A 24,461-nucleotide genomic window follows, 5' to 3' on the forward strand; every position below is an offset into this window, starting at 1 on the left:
GAAAAAAACAATTGTATCAGGCTCTCGTTTGGAAAGAGCACAGATTAAAATCTAAAGTTTTGAGTAATCATTCACAGTATTGATCGTTTTCTTTTTTGGTTGGTAAGAACAACGTTTGTAAGATAATTATTGGAAGATTATTATATTTTAGGTATTATTATTTGTGACATCTTATAGATAAGCAAAATAAAGTTAAGAAAGCTTATACAATAAAATCACACAGCTACTAAATGACAGAGCTAGGGTTCAAATCTGGGTCCATTTGATGCGAAAAATGTGTTCTTATTCTCTTTTTATTATTGATAATCTCGTTCATCTGTGATGAGTCTTAACTTTTATATCACGTGCTTTGTTAATATTTCTCTATTGGCTGGTTGTATCTTTTTTGATGCAATGTTAAGAGGGAAGCACAGTAGGTCTCCTCTGTGTATATTTTTCAACCATGTGGACTGTCCTTCTATAAATAGGGCAGTGGAAAGAACACTAGATTAAACACTCACCTTGGTCTAGTTACATCATTCCCTTTCCACCTAATTCTTTTGTCATTAAACTAAAAGAGTGTGTTAGTTTGTGTTCCCTGAAAGCAGAGTCTGAAATAAGTACCTTGACGGGAAGATTTTATTAGGAGTTAAACCTTGGAAGCAGGTGTGAAGAAGCAAGGAAGGAAGAAAAGCCAATAAAGAGAACAATATTGAAGTCACTCTTATAGTCAACAGGTTTCAATTCCTCTGGGTTCCCTCAGGAGCATCCCGAATATTTTCCAGGATGAAAGATGGGAGAATGGTACACTTGTGCATCTAGACCTGCCTCGTTTTCATTGAGTGTTGCCTTCGGGTGCTCCACTCATGTGGTGGTCTGAGAGCTGATCCTGGAGCAGAATATGGAAAAGCAAGGTATGCACTTGGTAGGAAACTGACAATGCAAAGGAAGCATAAACTTTCACAGAACTGTCTACAATAGTAGCAACTGAAATCAAAGGTGGCCTTAGGGGATATCATGTGGCACCAGTGAAATCTGCCACACAGAATTAAAATAGATGTGTTTTAAAATGTCTTTCAAAATAAAATGTATAAATCCATGCAATTTTTGATCTGGAGTTATACGCAACCACTTAATTTAACTCCCCATTTTTCAATGGTGAAAGTTAAGGTTTCAAAGAGAAATGATATACCCAAACCACCCCGTGAGTTAATGGATGAGCTGAGCCTCAAGCCCGAGTCCTCTGGCTCTGGCCCCTGTACCTCATGGTTCATTTCCTAGCTGATGCTACTAATGCCTAATTAATGACCACTTTCTTTCTGTAGCCTGGATGTCCTAAAGATGGTTATCTCCACTGGCTTAGTTAAGCCTTTTCAAATGTTATCCCAACAGAGTTGCCTTATCTATGTTCATTAATTCTTCCTGAGACTCCAGAGTAAGGGGGATCAGGATTATAATGAAGGGGGGAGGGGAAGTGGGCGCAGGCAATTCCTTCTCCAGAACTGTGCGTGACTCACATTGTTCAAATCTATTCCTTGTAATCCTTTCACGTAGCCATTACCAGTTGTATTTGCATACATCTATTGTGCACAGCAAAGGCTCTGAGGGATTGCCAGAACATGAAATCCAATAAGGATACTGAGTTCCATCTTCTGAACTAAGGAGTGCGGTAATTAAAGCAGTATTTACAATGCAATAAAGGCAGAGCTAATTACTGGCAAATGAGATAGAGATGATGCTCTTTCCCAGTGAAACTTGACTGGAACCAGCCTTTGCTATAAATCCTCCAACTGTCTCTTTTGTTAATTATAATCTTCATAATCCCCTTCTTGACAATATTTGCCTAATTTGTTTGCTACTTAATAGCAAAGAATTAATGGAAACTGAGGTAGGAGGGATAGAGCTCCAGATGACTATTTGGGCCCCTGAATCAGTAACACATTAGTAAAGACCTGGGGGCTATTGCTAATGACCTTAAGCCAAAATGAGGGCATTCTTTTGAATGCGCAGCAAGACCTGATGCTTCACTAAGGCTCATGGGGATTTACGTTTGATATCTGCTTCCAGACCACATGCAGGATTGGCAAGTTAAGAGCTGCCTTTTCTACATCTTTGTTATTTAAAATATATCCTCAGTTAGGAACCTCTTTGCATGGTGCTGAGACTGATCAATATTTTCTCAGGAGAGGCCTTATCACTATCCCTGGTCTCAAAATGCTTGAGTTAAAAATTATTAATGCAGACAGGGATCAGAACATTTTTCCTGTAAAAAGTCATATAGTAAATATTCTAGGCTATGTGAGGCCACATGTGATCTCCGTTAAATATTTTTCTCCTCCTCCTCCTTCTCCTCCTCTTTCTTTTTCTCCTCTTCTTCCTTCTTCTTAACAACCCTTTAAAAATGTAGAAGTCACTCTTTGCTTCCAGGTCACACAAAAACAGGCTATGGTTGAATTTGCCTGAACGCCGTTGTGTGGTGACACGTGCAATACATTGTACATTCGTACACTCAGCCAAAAAAATACCCTACTTGGTGTAGAACCAGATAATTAAATGGTCATATCCCAACCATCTGTTTCTGTCAGTGATTAAATTTGGGGTTAAAGATGTAGAGTGAGGGGAGCATGAGAGAAATATAACCATAGGACAATGATAAGCAAAATTATTTTTTTATATTAGTTTAGGTTGATTCCTAGTTTTTCTAAAGTTGTATTTAAAAATCAAGAAATGTGATTATCTGTAACTTTAAGAATTATTGTATTCTTTTCTCCATTTACTTTCTTTCCCTCCATTATTTTTCTTTTGTGGCTAAATTCTTAGAGAATCAGATTTCAGGATCTGAGACAACGCTGGTTTTAGTAGCACACTTTGTGTGAGAGGAGTGCAGTGGTTTGAGGGATTGAGGGACAGAAAAGGTGATTTGGCATCAGAGTTTAACCATAGACTTGGAACCAAATGACAGTTCTATGGCCATACCCTGCAACAGAAGAATTGGTCTTGATATTTTGTGGAACAGGCTCACATATTTCTGGTTTCCCTTAACTAAAAGACAGACCAGCTCTCCATTCACGTCACCATAGCTGCACTTCTCATACCCCACACGCATTTCTAAACTCCTCCATCGATACTACTACCCAGGGGTGGGGTAGGCCTATTTTCCCTGGTTGAAAATCACTGAATTATCCAGTTCTTAGGTGCTGGGGTTGCAATATGAAGGGGCACCTCATAGGTCATGGAGAATATGGCTGCAGGAAGAAGGCTTGGAAAGATGCAGAGCTCTGTGCTAATGGCATAGTTCTCTTTTTTAATTCCATCCTATATTACAGCTAGAAGGTAATATTCTTGCTGCAGTATTTTCCCAGGAGAAGAGTAGGGGTAATTTTTCTATGTCTGTGTGCCCTATCATCCATGCTGTCTTGTAATAGGTGAGCAAGGTTTGAAAAATCACATCACTTGACAAAAAACCACTGGTGGCCTGTTCACGGCTCGGTGCAGTATGGCCTCAATGCTGTACAGGTGGGAGAGCTGGCTGAACTCAAGCAGCTCACAATGCTGTACAGGTGGGAGAGCTGGCTGAACTCAAGCAGCTCACAGATGGATTTCTCAATGTGCAGGAAGAGTGAGTGGATTACAGTATAATTATTTAAATAATTTTGTCTTCTTATTTCTGAAGTCATAGCATGGTGAGTCATAGGTGGTCCTTCTAGGGCACTCCAAAGTCCATATGTGCTTCTGTGTTTCTCGTTTCTTAGGAGAGGGAAAATGTGGTGCTACTATGAACCTTCCATCTTCCTTCAATAATGGCTCAAGGGTGAGTGCTGTGAAAAAGATACGGCTCTTAGGATTCAATGCCAACAATAGATTCTTATTGGAAAGTGTTACAGCATGATGTGAGGAAAGAGCATGTGTTTTAGCTCATGCTTCAGCATATGTTTAGATAATTGTGTATTTAAATCTCTTGTCTTCCACTTGCTAGCAGAGGAATCACAGGCAAGTTACTCAAGTTCTCTGAATCGCAGGGATTATAATGCCTTCCTGGCAGGGTGAATGAGAAGATGATTCGTGATCAGTGCTCAGCATGAGGCCCAGGCTCCAGTAGCTGGTCAACATGCCACTGCTATTGATATCAGTAATAATACATCAGATGAGCCTATGGATAAAACCATCACCTATTCACAATTCATTATTGGTTACTGCTAATCAGTGATGAGATGGGTATTCTATACATTCCTAGAAGTACAGAGTAAGGGTCCTTCTTTTTGTCAAGGCCAGTGTCCTTTAGCATGTGGCCTTAAGCACAGAGTTGTATGAGGCAGAGCTGCATAGTATGGGGAACACACCTACTCCCAGGTCTGCCTTGTCCAAGGTCTATGTATTTAGGGGAAATTTTTCAATCCTAATATGCCTTTCTCCTTCTCTGTAAAATAAAGGTATCTAAACTTACCTTACTGGTTATTGTGAAGATTCTATGAGGCAACAAATCATTGGCTGCAGCATCTAATACATATTAGGTGCTCGGAACAAGCAGAATGTCTTTATTTTTGAGTTCAGAGTTTGTCCTTGGCAAGATTTGCAATAGACAATGTCTTTGACTTGGTTTCCTTGCTTCTTTGTACTTTTTCCTTTAGCGTATTGAGCTTTACTGTTCCGGAGGCACCCAAAAATAGTCCATTCACATCAGGTGAACGTAATTTCTTACTCTACTTTCTCTTTCCATCTGGTGAACCTTGTCTCTGTTACCATTAAAGATTATCTGTAACTTGTGGCTGAATTCTTAGAGAATATCTAACTAGTATTAATTTCAGTATCTGAGACAACGCTGGTTTTGGTAACACATTTTGTGTGAGAGGGGTGCAATGGTTTGAGGGATGGAGGGACAGGAAAGGTGATTTGGCATCAGAGTTTAACCATAGGCTTGGGACCAAATGACAGTTCTATAGCCGTACTTTGGTATGGTCCCTAAAATGGTGACAGTGCATCAGGGTCAGATGTGCAAAGTGTCTTTGGACATTTGAAATTAACACAGGGCCCCTGGCAGGGCCAGCCACAAACAGGGGCTGGACTAGCGTGGAGCCCATACATGGGGCAGCAATTACCTGGGGCCACAGTAAGGCCACACAATAACACGCACTGAGATTGGCATAAGACAAACCCTGAACAAGAAGCCAGAAGGAGGTAAAGAAGCAAAGGCTTTTTTATAGGATCTGTGAATTTCATCAGGCTCATTTGTAATGTTTTACAGGTCTACAATCCTTTATCTGAAACTCTTGGGGCAAATGTGTTTTATAATTCAACATTTTTCCGATCTTGAAAAGGTGCTAAAGTGGTACACGTAATGCATATTATATAACACCCCCAGCGAGGTCTGGGGCAGCACCACATTGCCAAACACCATTACTTTCTCAGTAAATATTCCCACTAATTAGAGTAAATTTAGATTAAATATAGCCTTATGTCACTCCAGGTCAGGTTTTTCCACTAAATGAGATCAAGTCAGGTTATATTTTGACACCAAATGAGTTAGGAAAATACTTTTGGTTTTCAGAAGTTTTTGTATCTTGGCATTGCTAAGAATGAACTGTGAACCTGAATCAGAAAGGAGACAAATGCAAAATTATGGTCGAACATGAGTCAAGATAAAAACAATTCTCACATTCTGTTATCCTTGTACCTAGGGTTCATTTCTTTGCCCAATAAATGTTTATTGAGTGACATCAGCAGGTCACACAGGGGCTACAAGAGTTGAGCAACACAGACAAAACCCCTGCCTTATATATGCATCTTCTGTCACAGGGCCAGGCACATGGACACTTATCCTTCCTCTTTCACTTTGCTTTCTTTTTTAGATAAAGGAACTACTCATCTTTACTTACTTTCACCTTTTCTGTGAGCTTTCCTGGGCTGATCCAGGAAGAGAAAGTAATTCCTCTATATGGTAGAATGTAGTACAATGTGATTTATTCCTTTTTTTTTTTTTTTCTTTTTGAGATGGAGTCTTGCTTTGTTACCCAGGCTGGAGTGCAGTAGTGTGATCTCAGCTCACTGCAACCTCCACCTCCTTGGTTCAAGCAATTCTCCTGCCTCAGCCTCCCGAGTAGCTGGGACTGCAGACATGCACCATCATGCCCCACTAATTTGTGTTCTTTTAGTAGAGACAGGGTTTCACTATATTGGTCAGGCTGGTCTTGAACTCCTGATCTTGTGATCCGCCCACCTCAGCCTCCCAAAGTGCTGGGATTATAGGCGTGAGCCACTGTGCCTGGCCACATGATTTATTCTTTTCCCATCTTACTCCACAGTTAAACTGAGAGCACCTGAGGAAAGGGAGTTTTAGAGATTGGATTACTAGTCTAGGGCCTTGAACATAGTAGCTGTTCAGCAAATGTTTGGTGAGCAAACATCTTGTCCTCTGGATAATTGAAACACCTTCAAATTTCAATTTTATTGAATTATGTAGAAAAAAAGAGAGAATTTAGTCACTCCCCATTTTCTGACTCTCTATATTGTTACTTTTTCTTCTGAATTATTAAGTTAAAATCAAGTAATAAAGCATATTTTTAGCATCACATACCAGCAATGAATCACCAGTAGTGATAATTTTACCTTTTCCTCCTGTCTTAGCTCTACAACATTATTACCCTCTTGAACTATCAGATATTAAAATCATATTAATGATCAAGAACTCTATTATTCTCTCTAAAAGTTAAATAATGTAATAGCACATTTGAAAGTTAGTGGCACCCATTGGTTGTAATTCATCAAGCACAAACTTAGCTCCTTGCCTCTCTGGATATAACAGCAAACTGTCTTGTTTTCTAGAAGAGTAATTATCATTATGGTATCTTGGAATATGCAATAAAATGTAATTTGGCTGACTAGGAATTTTAAGTTATCAATTAAAATAAAAAAGGCAGACTCCCTTACCAGAGGTAGGGTATACAGGCTGTTTACTTTGGAATAAACATCTTCTTGCTTTCCACACTTCCCTAATGTTTTATTTGGTTTGATTAGAAACAAGGGTCTGAGAAAGAGCTCAGATATGACATTTTGGGGTCTTACTTATTTGCATTTGACTGGCTAGGTGTTTGATATGGTTTCGATTTGTGTCCCTACCCAAATCTTACTGAATTGTAATCCCCAGTGTTGGAGAAGGGGCTTGGTGGGAGGTGGTTGGGTCATGGGGGAAGATTTCCCTCTTGCTGTTCTCGTGATAGTGAGTGAGTTCTCACAAGATCTGGTTGTTTAAAAGCGTGTAGCACCTCCCGCTTCTCTCTCTCTTTCTCCTGCTCAGGGCATGTAAAACGTCCCTCCTTCCTCTTTGCCTTCCACCATGACAGTATGTTGCCTGAGGCTTCCCCAGCCATGCTTCCTGTACATTTTGCGAAACCATGAGCCAATTAGACTTCTTTTCTTTATAAATTACCCAGTCTCAGGTAGTTCTTTTTAGCAGTGTGAGAACAAACTAATACAGCATCTTTGGGCACTTAGCATCCAGGGACTTGGTTTTTCTTTTTATAGTGAAAGATAAGTATCTTCCCCTTTTTTCCCCAGATAGTACTGGACGTGGAATGTGATATTTCCTGTAAATTTATTTTCAACGCTTGAAAAGATAGTTATGTCCATTCAAGTGTGGATTGGAAATAATTTGAGATCTGCTCTGATACTGATTGGCTATACTAACTTAGGGAAGAGTCTTCACTTTTCTGTTTTCCGGTTTTCTTATCATTAACATAGGAATAACATTTTTACCCTGCCTACCATGAAGCAGTGTCAAAATCACCTCTGCAGAAATTATAACTTAGATAATTATGACATTGAAAGAGATCTGACCTAACCCACTCCATCTTGCTTCTAACCTCCAAGCTTTCCTTGTTTGTTCCTGGGCGCGTAACCCAAACTAACTCTGGGAGGAACTTAGTTTAGAGTTTAACTTTGAAACAAAGATGTTAACAACATTTCCTGAAACAAACTCCCTCCTTGCCTGGGGACCAAACTGCTTTTGTAATACTAACAAATTAGCCACAAGATTAGAAATTATGGTGTAAGAGTCTTGCAGCTGGAGGCTACAAGATTCTAAACCTCCCCAGTTGCTCTTGAGGATAGCATTAGTATTCTAAAACCTAAAATTGATGCTCGAGATATTTTTCAGACCCTACACTCGATGGATTAACTGGCACCACCCAGATGTGTAAACTGGCTTATCTGGTCTTGTGGACCCCACCTAGGAACTGACTCAGCACATGAAGACAACTTCAACTCCCTAGGAGTTCATCTCTGACCTATCCAATCAGCACTCTCCACAACCTGGCCCCCTACTGACCAAATTATCCTTAGAAACTCCCAGTCTCCGAATTTTGGGGGAGACTGATTTGAGAAATAGTAAAACTCCAGTCTCCCATTTAGCCGGCTCTGTGTGAATTAAACATTTTCTCTACTGCAATTCCTCTGTCTTGATAAATTGGCTCTATCTGGGCAGCTGGCACAAAGAACCCCTTGGGTAGTTACACTGTTATGAAACACAAATGTTTGCAAAAGCAGTTTGTAAAATATCAGTTGCTGTGTTTTATATATATATATATATATATATATATATATATATCACACACATACATACACACACACACACACATATATATTTATATTTACTACTAATGATAAGGTGAGATTATTCACATCAAAACTATCCATGAGTTCATACTCATGAAACTGAGACTAGTGTCTATGTTAACTGGCACCAGTTACCTCTTACGTATGAGGTGCCTCTCTGAGAGACCATGAGATCTGAAGACCATCAGACTCCTACAGGAATTCAAATAGATTTTAATAGTCCAGGGTGTACATACACATTAGGTTCTCAAGGACACAAGTCAAGCACATAATTGAACAAAGACCAGGTTAACACACTCTCTAGAACTGCTTCCTGCAGCATGAACTATAATGGGAGACACTAGGAATTCATAATCTAATCTTGCTGTTTGTTAGCTCAGATAAGAATTTCTCATCCCACCAAGAGGCAAAGGCAGGATTTGTCCTCTGAGTCTCTAAAAGCAACTAATCCAAAATTCTGAGAGTTTGAAGTCAGATTTACAGATTGACACAATGAAAAAAACAACCAAATCTTTTTGAGTATTAAGTAAAGCAAAAAGAAATAAATCCAATAGGGGAAAAAAGATTTCGGGGAGTATTTCCAGAGACTTAATGCTGTGAATGCTTAGAATCATCTTGAATTTCTCTCCTAAGCTCCTGACTTTCAGAATTTGATAAATTGTAACGCAGCATGTTAGAGGGAAGCTTTTTTGTCTGTCAAGATTAAGGTAAATTGGCTTAGTCTCCTGTGGCTATAGAAGCTCTTCAAGATATTAATGAATCTGGGGGAGAAGTTTTATTCTCAGCATTTTGTTTGCCTCCTGCCTCTTCCATGAATACTACTCTGCACTTTCCTATCTTGACCCAGATGTGAAATCACCCTTTCTCTTGAGTCACATAAAAGTTTCACTCAAAGAAATTATTTCGGATTCCTTTTGCACATCTCATAGGCTCTACCGGAATGTGTTGTGTCAGTTTAGTTATGACGAGGGATCTCTAATAGTAGCCATGATCAATGAAACAAGAGAAAAAAAAAAAAAACCCTTTCTGTTATTAAGTAAAGCAAACCATAAAATAATAGTTTGCCAAAAGAAGAAATTGCATGGGATTTAAAGGTGAATTGAATTTAAAGGGAGTTGAAGCTGAAGTCCGTGTTCTTAGAAGACTGTTGTAGTCAGAGGCTGAATTAGTTTAAAAATTTTCTCTAAAACTCATACTGGAATTGTATTGCCACTGTAGCAGTATTAAGAGATGAGACCTTTCAGAAGTGATGAGGGCTCTGCGTTCATGGAAAGGCTAATTATGGTGGGAATGAGTGAGTTATTGTGAGGATGGGTTCCTGATAAAAAGGATGAATTCAACCTGATTTCCTCTTTGTCTCACATGCTCTTTCATCATGTGATGCCTTTCCACCATGGGATAACTCTTTCCAGATGCTGGAGCTGTGCTCTTGGACTTTCCAGCCTTCATGAGCCAAATAGATCTCTTTTTTACAAAAACAAATTACCAAGTCTTTGGTATTTTTTTAATAGTAGCAGAAAATGGACTAAGAGAGATTGTGGCAGGTGTACAAAGAGGTGCCCTGAGCATCCCAGCTTGTCTTCATTTTCCTCTGCATTCACTTGTTTATTCAATGATTGGTTCTCTTCACAACTGTGGCTCCAAGCCCACCACCAGACCACTATCTGTGGGCCCACTGAGGACATTGCTATCTGAAGTCAAGGGCTTCTGCCAGAAGCAGCAGGGTCCACAGATCTCTACTTGGCTTGATCTTTGTGTTTCATTTCAAGAGCCACACATTCTTGGACCCTACTCCATCCACATCAGTACTTCAGACAGACTGATTGATTAAAGTTTCCCTAATCTTTCGGTCACCTTGCCAGACATTCATTTCCTCAGCTATGCCACAATTGTCCAAATTCTAATTCCTCTGTTAAATTCTGTTCCCATATTACTTACAGCATCTTGGCTGATACATAGAGTTTACTGTAATCCTGGTTTCTCTCCCCTGCGTCCATTCTCCTGTTACTTCTCCTCTCTGATTTTCCTTTTTTATCTAAAGAACCACATAAATTGTTCCTTTTTTCCTAATGAAAAAATAAATTTGTTTCTGGGTCAGAGCTTTAGCTTTTTACTCCAATATGATGTCAAGGTATTGCCAATAGTTCAGTTAATTTCCTTCTTTAGGGGAATGTGAGCATTTACCTGTGCTTTCATGTATTTGGAAGCAATCTAGGTACTACAATATTTGGGAGGAAAGGTGAGTTCTCTGTAGATGTGATTAAGTGAAGGATTTTGAGATGGGAAGATCATCCTGGATAATTTAGGTGGGTCCTAAATGGCATCTCATGCCTCTTTATAACAGGGAAGTAGACCAAGATTAGATGGCCACACAAAGAAGAAGGCAGCATGATGATGGAAATAGAGTTTGGAAGCATGCAGGCACAAGTCAGGGAATGTGGACAGCCACCAAAATCTGAGGGAGGCAAGGAAACAGGTTTCCTCTTGGGCCTCCAGAAGGAATGTGGCTCTGCTGATACCACACCCTGATTTCAGCTCATTGAAACTGATTTCCAAATTCTGGCCTCCCGAACTGTCAGAGAATAAATTTATGCTGTTTTAAACCACCAGGTTTATGCCAATTTGTTACAATGGCCATCAAAAACTTAACACATCACTCTAATATTGTCTTCTGTGAGTCCACTGTTTGCAAGTCAGAGAGCCCGTATTGCTTGCCCTTGCCTCTGTGCCCTCACATATGAGGTTCTCCCTGGAGGACTACCTCCTCCAAAAGTGTCTATTTATGCAACTTCAATTTTCCCTTAAACATTCAACTCAGACATTACTGTCTTGGTGAATTCTTAACTGAGTCTTGATTTGGCTTGGTGACTCATCTTTTACCTTCTAAGGCCACCTTTATTTCTCTGCTAGAACACTTGTCATACTAAACTTTAATTATGCTAAAGTTAACATCTCTATTGCATCTAGTAGAAAGCCTCTTGAAGGTAGGAATTATGTTCTCTACAGTTCTAATTTCTAGCATTAGGACGACATACATTAAAAACACAGTAAATGTTTGGTGAATGAAAGAATGTAAGAATAAATGAGAGTGGATGAAGGAAGTGGAGAAAATAACTCATATTATATTTTTGATACTTACAGTTTGCTTCAGAAGAATGATTTGTTAGAGAGATGTGTACCGTGGAACTGAGAGATTTTCTTGAAATTGTAATTATCTCTGCTAACCAAGTCTTCTATTCACATGGATTAGAAGAGATGACTCAAGAATGAATTTGCTCCAAGGATTGACTCATTCTTCAATATATTATTTCATTTACCAAATACAGTGTACATTTAATTTATCAAAGCTACTACTGGCAAAAGAGAAATGAGTAAAAAAAAAATTTTACCATCAAGGAGTTTATACAATAAGGGAATACAGTCTATTCCTAGGTAATTATAATCAAATACTATATGCTACAAGTGATGTAGTGGTTCATCAAAAAGAAAAGAAATTCCCTGTAGTAACAGATCAGGGAAGATTTATGTAAAGGAGGTAGTTTTATAGCTGGGGTTTGAAAAAGGGACAAACAGAAGATGGAAACCAAGTAGTAGACAGAATACATGTGGAATGGCCTGAAAATTAAAAAAAAAGAAGTAAGACATTTTCTGGAAATGGCAATTTCCTGAATTATGACGTTCACAACAGAAGTATGGCTGAGGACAATATTAAAAAGATAGGCTGTGTGTAAATTATAGAAGAGAGTGAATGCTAAGTCAAGGAATTTGGATTCTACTCTGTAGGATTATGGGACTCATAAAAAGACATTGTTGAAATGAGTATTACCAGTATCATGTTTTCAGGATTCGAATCTACTGGAAGGGGAAATATACATGTTAGAGTTGCAGAGATGGAAGCAAGGAAGTCTCTAAAGAGATCTTTAGATAAAGATACAAATCTAGTGAAAGAATAAGTGAACAGAGAGAACGGGACAAAGGAAAGGGATGGAGAGAAGGGATAAGACTTCGTGCTTTGACACTGTGCCTGAGGAAGACTTGGGGGCAAAGATTACCCTGGCATGTTGATTGAATGAAATTGGTTATTATTGAAATCATAAGGAGAAATAAGAAAACAAAATGTAAACATGAGGATAAAATTATGATTGTTTACATGATTGATAAAATATCTATTAAACCTAATAAAAATTCAATGCAGTACATTGAGAGAGATGACCATTACAGCTGCAGTTTGGAATCATATAATGATCAGTCTTATACTACCTTACAGAGAACTCCTAATTAGACTCTATAGTGGAAGCAGAAGAACTGTGTCACAGTACTCACCCGCCTTGACCAGGAAGCCCCAAAACCTGTGTCAGGTTATAGGGTATACTGTGAAGACTAGGACACATCAGGTTTTTTTTTTTTTTTTTTTTTTTTTTTGGAGATTGAGCCTTACTCTGTTGCCCAGGCTGGAGTACAGTGGAACAATCTCAGCTCACTCCAACCTCCACCTCCTGAGTTCAAGCAATTCTCCTCCCTCAGCCTTCTGAGTTGCTGGGACTATATAGGTGCGCATTTCTTTTGTATTTTCTTTTGTATTTTAGTAGAGACAAGGTTTTACTGTGTTGCCCAGGTTGGTCTTGAACTCCTGAACTCAGGCAATCCACCTGCCTCAGCCTCCCAAAGTGCTAGAATTACAGGCATGAGCCACTGAGCCCGGCTGGGTAAGGTTTAGGAAACATTGGTTGTCCCATTCTACCTAAGACTGTAGTGACTCTTCAACTGGATCTGTCCAGTTGTCCATAACTTTAAAATTCAGGTTGGATCCTTAATATACTCAGAACCTCCTCACCATCCAAACACTCACTTTGGGTTTGCCCTCGAAACCCTCTCTTGACACACTCTGGTCCCCTTCGGTTCATAAATTTTGTCTCTTTTCTTTTGTCATTATGTGGAACAATTCCCCAGCTCTTCTTCCTATCTCCCACCTGCTTTAACTTCCGTATGTATTATTTGACTTATGACACATTGTCATTTGGCTCCTCTTGTCGTGCTGTACCAGCATTGAGTCTTAATCCCATTGTGTTTTTTTCTTGCTTTCACCTTTACCTAAAGCCTTTAAAAAAAAAAAAAAAACTATTCAAATATATTCAATATCCAGCTCCCAACTATACTGTAACAATCAGCAGAGAAGCAAAGGCTAAGAACACAAGGTGACTAAATTGCTTGGGAAGGGAGAGTCAGTATGTTTTATTTTGCACGCTAGCTCTGGAAAATGGAAGTGGCATTTGGAACACTGGGTTAAGAAGTATTTCTGTACTCATTGGAAAGAAGTACCATAATTGATAAAGAGTGTGTTCCTTGTGTATGTGAAGACGGAGAGATGACACTCATGCAGGTACATGCCATTCTTGTCCAAGAGGGCTGAAGGCAGATGTCTGAAAACAAACTGTGGAGAGTTCTTTTTTTAAGAGGTGTGATGATTAAATGTTATATCAACTTAACGAGGCTATGGTGCCAGTTGTTTCACTAGTCTGGATGTTGCTGTTAAGGTATTTTGTAGAGGTCATTAACACCTACAATCAGTTAACTTTAAGTAGAGGAGATTAACCTCGATAATGTGAACAGGACTTCTCCTATCAGTTGAAGTTCCTAAGAGCAAACAGGGAGGTTTTCTGGAGAAGAAATTCTATACCAAGACAACATACAAATCCTGCCTGAGTTTCCAGCCTGCCAGGCTGCTACCAATTTAGGCTTGTCAGCTCCCACAATTACATGAAAAAAATTCCTTAATGATATATAAAACATGTGTTTGTGTGTGTGTCACACTTTTCTATCTTAATTTTTAAAAATATTATTATTTTGAGACTGGGTCTCTATCACCCAGGCTGGAGTGCAGCAGTACAATTTTGGCTCACTGCAACCTCTGCCTCCCAGGCTCAAGTGATCCTCCCACCTCAGCCTCCCAAGTAGCTGGGACTATAGGCACTCACCACCATGCCTAGCTAGGTTTTTGTATTTTTTGTAGAGGCAGGGTTTTGCCATGTTGCCCAGGCTGGTCTTGAACTCCTGAGCTCAGGTGATCCACCCACCTTGGCCTTCCAAAGTGCTGAGATTACAGGCATGAGCCGCCGTACCTGACCAGTTTTCCATCTTTAAAGAGGATATCAGTTTAACATCAGTTTAAAGCATGGCAAGAGTTTTACTCCAGTTATCCCTTTAAAAAAAATAGTCATACCTGTTACAAGTTTGTTTAATACCTGAAGATTATTATTTTCTATCCAAGAAGGAGCTACATTAGGGATCAAAGATCCCTTTCATATTCCTAGAAGCTAAGGTGGTGCCATGTTATAGGAAATAGAATTTACTGAGCCAGAGCAGACCTTGTTTCTGCAAGTACTTCCTCTTGCCCTTGCCTGTGCATACCACACAGGTAACATTAGTGATAACGTTCAGAGACATCGATTAGATGAAATATGACAGATGGCTGACTTCCTTCCCTTCACATAAGGCATTCCCAAAGACTTAAATACCACTTGGCTTTTCTAGCAAAGTTTATTTTTTGTCACTCCATCATGTTCTTTCCATGTGACCTACAACAGCTGTTCTTTCACCTTTTACACCGTTTCTTCCTGAAAAATTAAAAACAATTCTAATTAAATGCTATAATGAAACTATCAATCTATGTTACTGATGCAGAACTTTAATGTAATTAGTTATTGATACCACAAAGCAGGGTTTGGTTTGGATGAGAGTAGGATGGGTGGCTGGCTCTGGGATTCTTGTAAGACACATGACCATGGTTGGAGACACATAAGTGATTTATTTGGTTGTTTCCCCAAAGGACATTTATGTTAATATCGTCCGTGGGAGATGAATAGTAATATTGTTTTAAAATATAACACAAAGTTTTGTGATACTACCAGTGAGGCCTACAGGAACAGAATAGGTTATTTTCCTTGGATAGCCTTAGTAATAAATAAGTTCTATGGAAAGAGCAATTAATTTGAGAAATAAGTAGAAATAATAGAGGTATAACGAAGACTTTTCTAGTTTGGATACCATTCTTAATCCAAGGAAACTGTGATAGTGACAGCTTGAAAACTGAGACTATCTCCTAGTATTAATTTCATGCATTTCATCTTTGCTACAGTTTGTATATAGAAAGCATTCAATAATTGCTCACATAATGAATGCCTTAGTTGTTTAGGGTGATTGTATTAGGCAGGCCAGTTGCATTTTCCACTGTACTGTATTAAATTGAAATACTAGTAATAAAAAATATGCCTATAAACACAACCTCCTTTCAACAACTCAAAAATATGTGCACCAAATGTATAAACAAAGAAAGAAGTGAAAATCTATTAGCTTACTAAGATTAGGTCACCGTGTCCCCTAGAATGCAAAACATGTCTAGCGTTTCAAATTTAGCATGTTGAAATGAACAAGATTAGTTTATTTTGCATAGAAATGTGATATTTTATGATTATTTGTTTAATAACTATAAAAGTATTTTGCATTGCAAACAACATTTAGTTTAACCAGTAAAGTAATTTATGAAAGATCACTTGTAACTTATGGCTCTCCAGGAGGGTATGAAAACCAGACTCTTGAGCTACTAATTTGGTTAACAATTCTTAGTTAACCAAAAGGGCCTTTATGGGGGAAATTGTACCTTGTTACTGTTTGGCTTCCATGATACTCAGTTCTGGATGTCAGAAGCTCTGCCACTGCTACCTGCATGAAACATGATGCCACCTCCATCCCAGCTGCCAGAATACCAATGATCACATGCTCAGAAGTATGTGTCTATAACCTTCAGAACCCAGTATGCTCAGGTACATGGGAGTGGCAAAGTCTAGATCACATATGTGTACCCTAGTAGCAGGGGTGACTGGTGACACAAGTTCCCTACCTTGGAATGGCAGGCTCCCTGAAAGTAGACAATGACCAACATGTAAGAGATGTTCAGAGCATGTTGGTGCATGTTTACTACACAGAGGCAGTCCAGGTGGATGGTTCGGACACAGTATTAGAAGCTTATGGGTGCTTCATATGCTTGAATCATTTTCAAATAAAAGGAAAACTCACCAATCTCTAAGTTACAACTTTGTCAAGTTATTCATAACCTCCCAGACTAGTACAAATTTGCATTTAATGAATGTGGAACAAAATGATCTAATCAATAAGAAAATTTCCATATTGCATGATGCAGAAGACATACAAAGACATTGTCTGACTTTAGTGACACTTTCTCTGTGAAGGAATTTATAAACTGTAAGTGAAATTAACACCGGATATATTACATTGGTTTGTAAGGAATTAATTTGCAAAGGAGTTTGAAAAAAAAACAAAACACAACTAAATGCATGACTTACCAAGTTACCCAAGGGCAAGGTCAAAATGACCAGTTATTAGTATTGAATATATTTCACAGAGGAAAAAGTTTAACTTTTAATAGTGTGGTCTATTGAAGACAATAAAGATTTATCCCTAAGGATGTTTTAGGGCATACCAGAAAGTCAAGGAAAACTATGCAGTAGAAAAGAATACCTTTGTCACCAGTTTTTCTATTTTAAAGAGATTTAAAGTTTAGTTTTATAGGATTGCTTTGAGGCAAAAAGATCAGCAAAATCAGACTGTTATATTCTAATTTATGCTAATTTCTTCTACCTAGCCACAACTTTATGCTAATTTTCTTCTACATAACCTCACAGACATTTTTTCTTATTTCCTGTGAAAGTTTTGGAATACTAAATGATGTGTTTCTTCACCCCTCCTGATAATTCCATCGTCCTGAACTTTCTTATTCAAACAGCTAGGACATCCTGGGCTGTTGCCTCAGGAGAGGGAAGTGGCAAGCTGGAAAGAAAAAAAAAAAGGTAGCCTGCCAATCTCTTCCTGGCTTTCATTCAAAGCCTAAATAGCTTAAGGTAATTGAGAGAGCTCCGAGCACAGACAAAAATGTTTGGAGTAATATGAAATAGAGAAAATCTGCTTCACTTCCCTGCTGGCCCAGCACGTTTTGCAACCCCATCCCTTCTATGACCATGACCATCTTTTCTAGAATAGATTCACCTAAGCTGAACTCTAGGAAGCAGCAATATTTCCAGAAAATGCTTAGTCCAACCCAATGAGGTTCTTCTGAAGCCTCAGAGAATGCCCCAGAGTGTCCCAGAAGCTGAAATATTTCTCTAACACCAAACATTGCACCAAAGCAGCAAAGACTCTGTACCTGTAGGGTTCACGTAAATGGGAATGAGGCATGTCTCTGTAGCTACCTATGGGGACCTAATGACCAAAGCCGAAACAGAATGAAGGACTTAGCATTAGATACCTATACGGAGAAATGACACGACAGGACAGAATCCCCACCTTGACTGATGTAGCCTACACAAAACTTATCAGAACATCAGAATATGGAAACTTCCTCAGGGAGGAGAGAGGAAAAACATAAAATTGGCTGAGATTTCAAGACATTATCCAGATCTTGAAAGATAATTATGCTTCTATAGAAAAAAATAAAATGTTTCTTTGTCTGTCTGAACTGCAGACTACGATGCTACCTGCACAGAGAAATTAGAGAAAATGCTTTTACGTTGTTTTTGATTAGAACAGATTTAAATATGGTTATTTTGCTGAACACAAATGTATTTATTTTCCATTTATAAAATTAAGGATTCTACTTAAATAATAACAATACATATATTTTCTTTATTCTCTATACTGGTGGAGTATGTGATTTAAAAATATTCACATGAATGGGAACAAATTCAAAAAGTTTTTTGCTTGCTTTTTGTTTTTCTTTTTTTTTTTGAGACAGAGTTTCACTGTTGTCACTCAGGCTGGAATGCAGTGGTGCCATCTCAGCTCACTGCAAGCTCCACCTCCCAGGTTCAAGCAATTCTCCTGCCTCCACCTCCTGAGTAGCTGGGATTACAGGCGTCTGCCACTATGCCCGGCTAATCTTTTGTATGTTTAGTAGAGACGGGGTTTTGCCATGTTGGGCAGGCTGGTCTCGAACTCCCGACCTCCGGTGATCTGCCTGCCTCAGCCCCCAAAAGTGCTAGGATTACAGGCGTGAGCCACGGCACCCATCCAGGAAAGTGTTCTTTCTGACAGTAGTAACTCCTTATCAGCTAATGTTTTAGGATCTCTTTTTGTCTCTTGCCATTATTGGCCTCTTGTTTTTGACTGTATTTTAATAATTTCATTTGACCTGAGTCTAATAATTTCTTTTTGAATGTGAACAAGGGGAAATAAATAAATACAACCACAATTTCAAGTAGAAAAGTGTGGACATTGAAGATATCAATGCATTAAACTATTTATGTATTTAAGAGCTATGAATAAGGTACAACTTGGTATTCTTATCTCACTAATTGCTGACTGTTCTTAATCCAGGTATTTTTATACAGGCTTAAGGGAAATATTTCTTTTGCCAGCTGGTGTCTTTCATCTAGGCTCAGAAGTCTTTCCAGGACTCACACATAATTCTGTCTCTTGTTCTTTGATAATTTAGAATTTTACATAAACACACACACACTCTCTCTCTTTCTCTCAGTTTTTATCTTCTCTACATTTATTCTATCACAAAAAACAAACACACAAACAGAAGGAAAACCCTCCAATTTTCTCCTTATAACTTTCTAGGGTAAAAGTCTACATTTAATTTGAAAATCCTTTACTCTTATACTAGCTTTCTCTCACATCTTAATTGAGCAAGAAGAATAACAGGGAAATAAGAAAATTCCATATCACTGACTACATACAATACTAAGATCTAAAAAAAAGGAGCAAGTTTTCCTCTCTGTAGAACTAGCTGGCTATAATTTCTCTTCTATTCTTGATCTTTTAATAGCTTTTATAGATATTCAATTAATGAATGAGTTTATATGTATGAATGAATAATTGGGTTTACATGAAGAATAAATTTATTTACTGACGTTTGAGCTATAATACAATAATTTTCAACTCTTACAACTTTCTTTTAACTCAATGTCCTTTAAGTAAAAAAGCTTTCTGTCTCCATCCAGGTTTGCCCTGCTTTTAAAAAACATACTTAAACGTTTATTTTCAGAAGTTCCATGTCTACAAGCCACTGTGCTATGCCATGCCTGAGAGATGAGGATAAACAGAATCTCTTCCCTCAAGGAGCCCACATTCTTGTAGAAAAGATAAGACTTATAGACATTTAACGATAATAAAAGTAGCAAGTAATAAATACCACAAGAAAGGTGTGGACAAATTGCTATGGGTGTGAAAGGCTAGGGAGATTACAGAACACAAGAAGCTTTTAAAATAGATATAAAGTGTTTCCTTCAAAATGTAGATACTATAAAACAGTGTGTGTATTCGTTTTGTGTGTCTCTTGAATATATCTGAATACATTATTCTTCTCTTTGCTCTAATTTCCGAAGATGGTTTACTGATGACTTTATGTGATACGGAATTTGTCTTTTCATTTGGGAAAGGCTTGATGACAATGATGCCCAGACATTATTGTTGCGCTCTGTGCAGAAGGTACCATTTTAATGGACCTGGTAAGTCTGAAGCTTGCCAAGACATAGAATGCGGTAACAAAAGGGATTGTTTTATGTGTAAGGTATTCATTAAGCTTGATGAGAACAGGTGGGGAAATAACTTTTTGGTATATTGAATCACACAAGTCTCTCTTCCAAATGCAACTCTCTTATGAGGGAACTCGTAATCTGGTTGTAAGATTTTCTTTTCTGATTGATGTTCATCAAAATTTTATAGTTTCTATTTGCTTGTTGAGTTTGAGGAACTAGAACAACGGTTGGCATTTAAAGACCCTGAATGCAGAGAGTATTTGAAACATACAGAAAGAAAAGCCTTTCCCACAGGAAACAGATGGGATCGTTTGTTCTAATGGGCCATGTGTTCTTGGCTGGCCTAAGTCCGAGTACGCTGACTCCCTGTGCCCGTTTGATTTATACCAAAAAGGAATTTCTTTTCAAGCAGAAGCACTTTGGCACCAAAACTCAAGTTTGGCTTCTATGATTTGTACTTGTTATTTTAAAATTATTTCTATTGTACGTAAGCAAAACTTTGCTTAAACTAGATAAATTAATAACAGGAATTTATTGCTTATGTAATTAAAGAGGTCAGAGTGAAACTTACTCAGATGCAGATGCAGGGACTCAAAAATTACCATCAATTGTTGGAATTTTTATCGTCTCTCAGTAAACTTTGCCTCTGTATTGCTTTCATTTGCAGGCGCCATATGGTGGTCTCAGGTCTGACACAAAAGAGGCAGCTCCTGCCATGTCCTGAGATGCACTTATTGGCCCAAAGTGGATCATATGTGCATAATTCATGAACAAATCACAGTGGCAAGGAAATGCCTTTTGCCGATTGGCTCAGACTGTGGTACATTCCTCATCTAGGAACAGTAGTAGTGCCCCACCCAAAAGTTCACAACTGAGAATGAGAGAAGGGTAGGGAGTGATCAGAGAAAAGTAAAGGTCCAATTGCAGTATTTTGGAGGCCTTGCTACTTTTTAACCTAGAACAGATGCTTGCCAGATGGCAAGTAGGCCCAAGGACCTATCCACATACACAGAGTTATTAAGAACCACAAAAGGCCGGGCGCGGTGGCTCAAGCCTGTAATCCCAGCACTTTGGGAGGCCGAGACGGGCGGATCACGAGGTCAGGAGATCGAGACCATCCTGGCGAACAAGGTGAAACCCCGTCTCTACTAAAAAAATACAAAAAAAACTAGCCGGGCGAGGTGGCGGGCGCCTGTAGTCCCAGCTACTCGGGAGGCTGAGGCAGGAGAATGGTGTAAACCCGGGAGGCGGAGCTTGCAGTGAGCTGAGATCCGGCCACTGCACTCCAGCCTGGGCGACAGAGCGAGACTCTGCCTCAAAAAAAAAAAAAAAAAAAAAAAAAGAACCACAAAAATCTCAGCCAAACTTGAGTTACAGCGATGTGAATATGTGTGTGTGTGTGTGTGTGTGTGTGTGTGTGTATGTCTACACAGAGTGGGGGAGATAAGTATCATACATAGTGGATAGGAAAATCCTGAAGAGAGATATATGTGTATTTAAAGGAATATCTATCTATCTATATGTCTATCTATAAATTATAGCAAGTTAGTTCTATTGAGAGGAAAACTTTCTCCTGTTTTTTAGATGTTAGTATTTTATGCAGTCAGTGATATCATGGAATTTTGTTATTTTTCTGTTACTTGCTCAATGAAGATACAAGAGAGAGGTACTATGATAAAAGTAAAAGATTTTCAAATTAAGTGTAGATTTTACCCTAGCAAGTTATAAGAAAGAAATCAGAGGGTTTTCCATCGGTTTGTGTGTGTGTGTGTGTTGTGTGTGTGTGTGTGTTTTGTGGTAGAACAAATAAATAAATAAGTAAATTTAAAGGGATATATAGATATCCATTTAAATACATATATATCTCCTTTCAGAATTTTTCTATCAAACATGTATGCATATTTCTCTCCTATCACTCTGTATACACATATATACACAAACATATCCACATTTAGAAATAAATATATCTATATAATGATAGAAGTACATCTATATGTAGATAAAATTATATCTATATACAGATAGAAATATATATGTATTTCTTCTACAAAATATTTGAATAATAGTTTAGTAACACTAAAAGTATGTATGCTTTTACATACATATATAAAAATAATATTATTTATGTGTATTTCCAAAAATATTTAATATTAAAACATTTTAATATTTTTTGCTTATCTCAATTTTCTTACATATATCCAATCATCTATAGTAAATAAAATAGCGATTTTATAACTATGTAATTGAAATAAACAAAATCACAATGTTACTAAACAATTATTTGAAGTAAATCTTTGTTTTTCCTCAATTTATTTGCGTATAAAAACCCAGCATAAATCTGATAATTAATGTAATTCATACTTAGGAGATGCTGAGAAGAAGATGTGCCATACTGAGCTGTAGTCTTCTCTGAGCTCCCTACTTGCCACCCTACTAGGCAGAAGTAAAGCAACCTCCCTTTTTTCCTCTATGAATTATTTGTAGTAACTGGAGTATATTTGGGGCTGTGCTATGTATCTACTTTTTCCCTCCTTTAACAAATGTCAGTAACAACAACAAAAATAACATGAATGTCAGTAAGAATAATAATACAGCAGCTGCTATTTATCAAGTAGTCACTATGTTTCAGGTACAGAACTAAGTACTTTGTAGGCATTATCTGATTTGATCTATACAACAACTCTGACATTTATTTATTTACTTAAGAGATATTTATTGAGCACGTACTATCTTCTAAGAAGTGGCATGAAAGGTGGATATTTTATTACAGAGGCGAAATGTTCAAAAAGAAAAGTCGCTAAGGGTAAAGGGATGGAGAATGGCCCATTCCAAGAATGAGATGGATTCCTTGAAAACAAACACCTGACTCCAGGTAGCTCCTTTGTGATAGGAAGCAGGAATTGTGATGGAGGAGTGGGGTATGCATGCTTGTGGACTGAAAACTTAGTATCATGCTGGAGGTTTGTTTACAGAGGAAATGAAAGGACATTGGGATTTGCTTTTAAGATTAATGCCATGCTTTCTGCCAGTAAATGTGTTCCCCAAAATTCATGTGTTGGAAACTTAATCCCCCATGCAACAATGTTGGGAGGTGGGGGTTGTGGGGAGGTTTTTGTGGTCATGCGGGGTCTGTCCTCATGAGTGGATTAATGATGCTATAAAAAGGGCCTGTCGAAGTGGGTTCACTATCTCCTGCCCTTCTGCCTTCTGCCGTGTGGGAATGTAACAAGGAGATCCTCATCAGATATTCTTGTTATCTGATGATTACAAGACAGCAAGAGCCGTGATCTCAGGTTTCCCAGCGACCAATTCTGTGAAAATGAATGTCTGTTCTTTATAATTACCCGGTCTCAGGTATTTTGTGATAGCAACACAAAATGGACTAAGAGATGTTCTTTTAGCTAGAGCCTTTATCTGAGTTCTGCGTTCACTTCTGACATTAACTTAAAGAAGGAAGACCAGGAAATTATTTTTTCTCTCGTAACTTTGGTTTCTCTCCCTATATCTTGCATAGTATGGTGCTTGTTATTAATATTCAAGAGTGAGGGCACTGGTGTTTGAGAGATCTAAGTTCAAAACTCAGATCTGCCACTCACTAGCCAAATGATCTTGGTGAAATAACCCAACCTTTACAAGGCTTAGTTTCCTCATCTCTAAATTGGCTTAGTGTAGTTCTTTATGGCATTTATAAAATGCCTACAGCAAAGTACTATACAGAAGCAATGTCTTTTAGTGGTGAATTGCACAGAACGGAGTCAGATTGTTGAGTTCAAAACCTGATTCTACCTCTTACTAGCTGAACTTGGAAAATCAACTTAATTTTTCACTGCCTCAGTTTCCTTATCTGTAAAATGAGGATTGTAACAGGAACAGTTCCTATATTATAGTATTATTGTGATGATTACATGTGTTAATTTTCGTAAAGTGCTTAGAACAGGGCTGGACTCATAGTAAGCCTTATTTCCATGTTTATTTTTAATATATTAATACTTTCTTTTAGACTAGTTGAGAGAATAAAAATAGTGTCTGTTTATTAAGAAGCACTTAGCATAATGCTTCCATATACTAAGTGATCTGTTAACTTATATTAAGGTTAAGGCACCATAATATTAAACAGATTGACACAAACATTGCAGGGTAGCAAGCACACTCCAGGATTCACCCTCATTTTTGTTCTTAAATTAGGGATTCGGCCGGGCGCGGTGGCTCAAGCCTGTAATCCCAGCACTTTGGGAGGCCGAGACGGGCGGATCACGAGGTCAGGAGATCGAGACCATCCTGGCGAAGACGGTGAAACCCCGTCTCTACTAAAAAAATACA

The 24,461-nt window shown here is 38.3% G+C and overlaps 1 long non-coding RNA gene across 3 annotated transcripts in view; it reads right to left on the minus strand.

Annotated features, from left to right (window-relative positions):
- Positions 1 to 609: 609 nt before the first annotated feature.
- Positions 610 to 24,461, minus strand: part of LOC117081061 — an 87,780-nt gene continuing 63,928 nt past the window's right edge. For 2 of the 3 annotated variants that reach the window (XR_004436070.1, XR_004436071.1), the window contains exons 7-8: positions 13,436 to 13,684; positions 610 to 868 (exon numbers count right to left, since the gene is read on the minus strand). This is a non-coding gene — a long non-coding RNA (uncharacterized LOC117081061). Of the gene's footprint in view, positions 869 to 13,435; positions 13,685 to 15,131; positions 15,201 to 24,461 lie in introns of those variants that run through there. The other variant, XR_004436072.1, reaches the window with a different exon arrangement.

This window comes from Trachypithecus francoisi, unplaced genomic scaffold, assembly GCF_009764315.1.
Source record: "Trachypithecus francoisi isolate TF-2019V2 unplaced genomic scaffold, Tfra_2.0 Lachesis_group8, whole genome shotgun sequence".
In the NCBI taxonomy this organism is placed as follows: Eukaryota; Metazoa; Chordata; class Mammalia; order Primates; family Cercopithecidae; genus Trachypithecus; species Trachypithecus francoisi.